This window comes from Myotis yumanensis, unplaced genomic scaffold, assembly GCF_028538775.1.
Source record: "Myotis yumanensis isolate MYYU_CA2020_CCGP unplaced genomic scaffold, mMyoYum1.0.hap1 SCAF_10, whole genome shotgun sequence".
Lineage (NCBI taxonomy): Eukaryota > Metazoa > Chordata > Mammalia > Chiroptera > Vespertilionidae > Myotis > Myotis yumanensis.
In genome coordinates this window covers 43,229,951-43,235,974 of record NW_027223761.1, presented here as the reverse complement: position 1 = coordinate 43,235,974, position 6,024 = coordinate 43,229,951, and the positions used below count along the sequence as shown (strand labels likewise).

Below are 6,024 nucleotides of genomic sequence, written 5' to 3'. Positions count from 1 at the left end.
ACAACTGCCACTCTTGGTCCCCTTGCTCTACAGTTTATTTTGTTAATTTTATCGTCGATTGCCTGACCTTTATTTCGTTAGGCATCCTTTTTCCTCCCCATGGGTAGCTGGGGGATTGGGTGGTTAGCTTTTTCTCCGTTTCTGGGTATGTTCCATTCCCTTTTTGTGTCTATTCATTAGTTCACTCTTCATCCACCCACCTGTCCTTGTTGGTGGTCATTCTGCCATTCTCTCCAGCTATTTGACTACCTTTCACTTCTCTAAGAGAAGGAGTAGCTCTGGCTAGAGGCCCTGGGTCAGGGGTCAGAGGGTGGGGTTCTTTTGTGTGACCTTCAGCTCCATGGGGAAGTGGGTTTCTATTTTGTGACCTTCGGCCTCATAGCGTCCAATCTATGGATTGGGGGATTGATACTCTCTAGTCATCAGGGAAGGGAGGTGGAGAGGTCCCTGGGTGTCAGGCCACAGGGCTGTGGGCCTCTGAACTGAGGTTGGGGCATCATGTTCTGGAGGAGGGAGGTTGGGAATGAGGTGAGGGCCATCAGACTCCAGGGCATCGGAGGGAATAGGCCCTGTGATTTGAGCCCTCCCTAGGTCATTTTGAAGACTCCCAGTGAGGTGTCCGGCACTGGGCCTCGCATGTAGTAGGTGCGCAAATGAATAACTCCCCATCTCAGAGTAAACCCCCATGCCCCACCCTGGTGAGAGCTGTTTTTTCAAATGACTCCACGGGGTATTTGGAGAAATGGAAGCATAAAAAAGCTAAGGTTTCTGTTTGGCTGGCCCCAAAGGTGCCCTGGACACAGGAACCAGGAATGCCTGCCAGACTCTGGGCCTTCATCCATGTGTGCTTGCAGGATGGTAGAGAATCTCTCGTTCGTTAGGCCACCAGAGGTGCCCAGGTGCCGGAACCTTAGGCTGCAGCCTTCAGCCGAGGGATCTTTAAGGGCTCTAACTGGGCAGGACTCCTCCCACCACCCCGCCTCTGGGGGAGGTGGCCCTGGGGGAGAAGTGGGATAAACGCAGAGAATGGGGTGGGGAAGGACTTCCTGGAAGAGGAGGTCAGAGACCTTGGTCATCCTGGTTTTTACACCCTCTTAATGGCCCTGGGCGGTCTGGGCTCCTGGGGTGTGTGGCCCATCCCTCTGGGCACAGTCACCAGAAGAAGACTAGCAAGAGGCAGGGGGACTCAGCGGATGGGGGTGGTAGGCTCAGGAGACAGAAACGGACCTTCCAGCAGGCAGAGGAGCGGGAGACAAACCGGAGGCACACAGACCCACTGTGCAAGGAGAACTCAAAAGACTCTGACTGGGCGGGGTCACCGAGGGGGCGTGGCCTCGCCCCGCCCTCGGGCGTGGTCACGCGCAGACCCCGCCCTCCCCTCCCAGGGCGTCACGTGGGCGGGCGGAAGCGCCCGGCGGGGTGGGCGCGCCCGGCCGGAGGCCGCGAGTTCGCTGCTGCGGCGGGAGCGTGGCGGTGCCGGTGCCGGTGCCGGAACCGGGTCTCCTCGCGGTCTTGGCTCAGAGCAGGTCAGTGAGGCTGCCGGGGCATCCCCGTTCCCGCTCCTTCCCCAGGTGTGGCCCGGAGTTTTCCCATTCCGCAGAAGGGAACGCCGAGGCCCCGCGGCGATGCTGTGCCTGACGCCTACTTCCGCGGGTGTTTCTGCAGGTTGTGTGGTCTTTTCTCCGGTTTCGCGGTGGGGGTGGCGGTGGCTTCCCGACGGTGCGCCGTCGGGCCAGAGACTGTAGAGAGAAGGGCGAACCGGCGGGACGGGGGGCTTCCAGCCCTCAGCCCTCTGGCAGGAAGGCTCCCGGGACCGGAGCTAGCCCTGGTCGGACGCCTTGCTTTTCTCATCTGTGAAATGAAGGCTCGCACCTCGTTGACCGCGGAGACCCCCCCAGCTCTGCACATTGCTACGACCCTATGCCCAGGACCTGGGCAGTGACCTTGGGAAGACTACTTCCGGTCTCTGCCCCAATTCCCCACCAGTAAATGGTGGCATGGCCTCCCAAGAGCCCCTACCTGGCTCAATTGTTGGGAAAAGAAAGGAGGTTTGTGTTTACATTGAATGGGGTCACGCCTGGAGTGGGTAATTGGGCCTGGAGAGAGCAGACTTGGGAGTGCAGCTTGGGGGGCATGGGGTGGGTGTTTGGTTTCAGATCTCCAGGGGTGTTTTTGTTGCTGGGGAACTTAGGTCAAAAGCCATTACAACATGACTTCTGGCATATGCACCCCCCCCCCCCCCCCCCCAACTCCTGTCCTGGAATCCTTCCCTGATCCCCAGGCTTGGGGGGTGGGGAGGGCTACAGGGTCCGATGTGTAGAGGTACTCGGGGAAGGATTTGACTGAGCACCCAGGACGCCTGTCACAGAGAGCAGAGTGCCGGGCTAGGGGAGACTCCCAGTAAGCTCATTACAGGGTAGAAGGATACCAGCAGAGTCACAAAGACAGGTCTAGACAGGCACTGAGATGGAATGAGGGACTGGAACTCTTGGGGGAGATGACTGGAATGGGCCTCAGCAGTTAAGTGTCAATTCATAAGGACAAGGACCCTCCAGAGGAGGGCATAGCTTGTGCAAGGGCAGGAACTTACATGGCATATTTGAGGAATGGTGAGGAGGTGGGTATGGCACAAAGGGGTAGCAAGGGCAGGGCGTAGAGAGAACTCATCCCCCTGTCCCATGGGTTTGGGATTGTCCAGACTCTGGCCTGGGAACTCTGCCTCCCCATTTGCCGTTTGCTCACAGGAGTAGGGCAAGAGGGGCCTGATCCAGGCAGAGTCCTGACAACTAGGGAGGTGGAAATTGGCAGAGGCCACCAGGAGCCCAGATTGTACCCAAGCTTCATTGGGGCATTCCCCACTTGACCCCAGCCTCACCTCCACCACCTGTCGGGTTCCCGTCATGCTTTTCCATACATCAAGCCTCAGCCCTTTGTTCAGGTTGTTTGTCTCCCCCCCATCCTCCGTCCCCTAAGTTTTCGCCCCTCCAAATCTCCTAGATCCTTTGGGACTTCAAAGGTGGGCTGCTTATTGCTGCCCAGCCTTTTAGGCCTGTGTAGTGGCTCAGCTTAGCAAGGGCCTCCTTGGAGCTCTGTGGGGAAGGGGTTTGCAGAGGTATGGGAATGTCAGGGATGTGGGGCAGTCCCTGTGCTGCCACCAAACCCTATGTTAATAAAGTAACAAATCCCCAGACTTCTCAGTTCCTGGCTCAGTTCTTCAGAGCCTTCTTTTCCCCATCTGTAGGATGGGGTGATAGCCCTGGTCCCATGATCCAAAAAGAGCCTGGTCGTGGGCAAGAGCTGGGCCTGAGTCTAAATCCTGCCCCCAGCAGTGAGTGTTTGAATGAAGAAACGGCAGAACCTGGGGGAAGGGGTCAGTTTATAGGGGTAAGGGACCTCTGAGAGTCCTAGGGGCTAGTGATGGACTTGCCCATTGGCTGGAAGAAGGGAGGGAGTCCCCTCTGCTCTCCAGGGCCCTCTCCCCTCCCCACCCCATTCTCCCTTTGGCCAAGCTCAAAGCCAGCCGGCTGATGCCCAAACAAGTAGCTTCTGTTCCCAGGGTAGGGGGAGGGGAGGCAGGCCCTGGGCTCCAGGCCTCTCCCTGCCTCTTCCCCACACCCCGCTTCACTCTGGATCTTAACCCTTGGAGGCCTCGAATGGGCCCTGGGCTACTTGAGGGCTGGTATCCCTTGCCCACCAGCAGTCTCTTTAGGGTTCCAAGGGTTCTCTTTGCAGTAGTGGGGGATGTAGTGGACGTGAGCTAGAAATGGAGAGGGAAGGAGAGAATGGAGGGGAGAAGGAGGCTGGAGCACATATGGCCATGGATAGTCAGAGACCACTTGGCCCAGAAGCTTTTTTCACAGATGGGGAGACTGAGGCCAAGGGCCAGAGGTTGGACACAGAGAGCGCTGGTGGCGGTCAGTCTTGACTCGGATTCATAGTCTGGCTCCTCTCTGGGAAAGGAGAGAGAAAGGAAGGGTGCCCTCCTTGATTTAAGTACTACAGTGTGCCTGACACTACGCATTTGTTACTTTACTAACTTTACATCATTCCATGAGACAGGCTCACTCTCCAGTAAAAGGGGAAGAAACTCAGAGACAGCTGAGTAATGACATCAGCGAGGATGACAACGTCAGCAAACATGCACACAGCACCGTTGCAGGCAATTTTATGTATGTTAGCCAGCCAACCAACCTTAGGAGTTAGGTTCCAGTCTACAGATGAGGCCCAGAGAGGCAAAGTCACTTGCTCAAGGTTACAGCCAATCAGTGGTAGAAGCAGGATCAGGATCCAGGATCCCCCACTTCCAGCCCCCGCCCCCGCCTTCAGCCTGATTTCCCTTCCCATAGCCTGACCTCACCCCTTGAGCTCAGTCCAGGGTCCCAGTCAGGAAGGGGCTTTCCCCTGGTTGGTGTCCAAGGCAGCAGGGTATGACCTCAGCCAAGCAGACCTGGTCACTCTCCCTCAGGAGCAGAGTCCAGTCCCTTGGGTGGCCACTTTCACCCCCTCCTCTGGTCTCGGGCAGGCTGGACTCGTCCCTTCCACAGCCCTGCACAGAGGAGTGTTTGATGTTTCAGGAAGGGGTTCTGCACTAAGGGTGGCTCCAAGGGTCTGAATAGGAGGATATGGGGGCCCTCAGAGATCCCCTATAAATGCACTCCCCATAAAACACAGGGCTTGCTGCTAACTCCTGAGTGCCCCCAGCCCTGATCAGAGAGGACACTTGTCCACTTAGCCCCCTGTTGGATCCCCAGACCTGTACATTCCAACCAAGGCTCTGGGGAGGACAGTCCTAACCCAGGGAGACAGATGACCCCAGGTGTCAGGGATGGCCTGGGGGTGGGGGGCAGTACATGGTTGGTCTTCTGCATGACCTTTCTGTGGAATTTCTCTCTGGCTCATCCTTTGGAATATGATTCAGAAGGGGGAAGTGTATTCTATAATCAGGACATCTGTTCTAAACCATTGGGACAATCAGAGTAGCTGGGAGGGGATGTGGAGTTAAGTGACCAATTTAATAACCAAATTATTATTATTATTACTATTATTATTATTTTAATCTTTATTGTTCAGATTATTACATTGGTTCCTCTTTTTTCCCACCATAACTCCCCTCCACCCAGTTCCCACCCCACCCTCCGCCCTCACTCCCCACCCACTGTCCTCATCCATAGGTGCACATTATTGTCCAATCTCTTCTCGCATCCCCCACACCCCTTTCCCCCCCAAGAATAGTCAGACCATTCCCTTTCTATGTCCCTGATTCTATTATAATCACCAGTTCATACTGTTCATCAGATTATTTATTCACTTGATTTTTAGATTCACTTGTTGGTAGATGTGTATTTGTTGTTCATAATTTGTATCTTTACCTTTTTCTCCTTCTTCCTCTTCTTAAAGGATATCTTTCAGCATTTCATATAATACTGGTTTGGTGGTGATGAACTCCTTTAGCTTTTCCTTATCTGTGAAGCTCTTTATTTGACCTTCACTTCTGAATGATAGCTTTGCTGGATAAAGTAATCTTGGTTGTAGGTTCTTGGTATTCATCACTTTGAATATTTCTTGCCACTCCCTTCTGGCCTGCAAAGTTTCTGTTGAGAAATCAGCTGACAGTCGTATGGGTATTCCCTTGTAGGTAACTGAGTTTCTTTCTCTTGCTGCTTTTAAGATTCTCTCTTTGTCTTTTGCTCTTGGCATTTTAATTATGATGTGTCTTGGTGTGGTCCTCTTTGGATTCCTTTTGTTTGGGGTTCTCTGCGCTTCCTGGACCTGTAAGTCTATTTCTTTCACCAGGTAGGGGAAGTTTTCTGTCATTATTTCTTCAAATAGGTTTTCAATATCTTGCTCTCTCTCATCTTCTGGTACCCCTATAATTCGGATGTTGGTACGTTTGAAGCTGTCCCAGAGGCTCCTTACACTATCTTCGTATTTTTGGATTCTTTTTTCATTTTGCTTTTCCAGTTGGGTGTATTTTGCTTCTTCGTATTTCAAATCTTTGACTTGATTCTTGCGCTCCTCTGGTCT

General features: G+C 53.9%; 1 protein-coding gene across 4 annotated transcripts in view; it reads left to right on the top strand.

The window, feature by feature from the left end:
* Positions 1 to 1,452: 1,452 nt before the first annotated feature.
* Positions 1,453 to 6,024, top strand: part of ARAP1 (ArfGAP with RhoGAP domain, ankyrin repeat and PH domain 1) — a 75,474-nt gene continuing 70,902 nt past the window's right edge. For 2 of the 4 annotated variants that reach the window (XM_070425565.1, XM_070425564.1), the window contains exon 1: positions 1,646 to 1,665. The gene's annotated coding sequence lies outside the window, so the exon portion shown is untranslated. Of the gene's footprint in view, positions 1,527 to 1,631; positions 1,666 to 6,024 lie in introns of those variants that run through there. The other 2 variants (XM_070425566.1, XR_011472848.1) reach the window with 2 other exon arrangements.